The following is a 1,036-nucleotide window of genomic DNA, read 5'->3' on the forward strand; positions in this document are numbered from 1 at the left end:
GTTTCTGTAGTGTAGTGGTCATCACATTCGCCTAACACGTGAAAGGTCCTCAGTTCGAAACTGGGCAGAAACATCCCTCTTGATAGCACACTAGTGGGGCAATTGTTTTTTGTAAACAGTGTATGAAGTGGGTGTCTCTTTTTGCAGTTTGCTCTTTAGGTCCTGAGACTGAGACACCAAGCTCCTTGTCTAATCGCAGCATCATTTTGTCATAAATCCTGTTAACTACCAGACCTTTTGGGGGGATAATTATTGTTTGATATAGATGTTGAACTCTCTTGATTTTTCTAGAGTAGTGGTCAATGCATTTGCTTTCCAGTTCACAGGTCCCAGCTTATATACTGTGCAGAAGCATTTCTCATCCATTTTTGCTGTTTGAAATAGTTGGAACAAAGGGAAGCATGGGCAGGCGAGGCTAAAGAACTGCACAGGGAAATCAACTTAAACTCACCATCATGGAACTGCAGCTGAGCTGCTTTTTAACTGTATTCAAAACGTTAAAAGAAGGCAATACTGTTCATGACTTCAAAGTACAATTGAGAGGAGTGAGGTTCTGAGGACAACTATTGGGACAGCAAAGAAAGAGATCTTTGGGTTTTATGGCCTTAAGCAGTGAAGATCTCACATGGCCCTGCTGCATAAGTTTAGAAAGCCAGAACAGAACCTACCACTTTCCAGGACCACCAGTTTGGACTGAAGTGTCGCTCAGACTAGAGGGTTCCCTGTCAGCTAAACAATATTTTTTCTGCAAGTTTGAATCAGATATTTCTGAAAAATTAGAATTGTGAACCATTTGAATTTTAGGTACATCTGCTCATTATTTGCATTTTAGGCCATCCAACATACCAACTAAATTTGCGTAAAATGGCAGCTATTTGTGAACTTGCTAATATGAAAGGTTTTGGCATAAATTATATTCATTCTTTTACTCAATAACTTGCACTCATCAGTTTTGGGTATGAGTTGGTGAAAAGATTGTTCTGAAAGTGCAGTGATACCATACTGCATCAAGGAGTCTTTGCATGATTTCTGTAGT

At 39.7% G+C, this 1,036-nt stretch overlaps 1 non-coding gene across 1 annotated transcript; it reads left to right on the top strand.

Annotated features, from left to right (window-relative positions):
• Positions 1–73, top strand: trnav-aac (transfer RNA valine (anticodon AAC)). Its single transcript has one exon. It is a non-coding gene; the product is annotated as a tRNA-Val (tRNA).
• The last annotated feature ends 963 nt before the right edge of the window (positions 74–1,036 follow it).

This window comes from Electrophorus electricus, chromosome 2 (assembly GCF_041902795.1).
Source record: "Electrophorus electricus isolate QZ-2024a chromosome 2, ASM4190279v1, whole genome shotgun sequence".
Taxonomy (NCBI): domain Eukaryota; kingdom Metazoa; phylum Chordata; class Actinopteri; order Gymnotiformes; family Gymnotidae; genus Electrophorus; species Electrophorus electricus.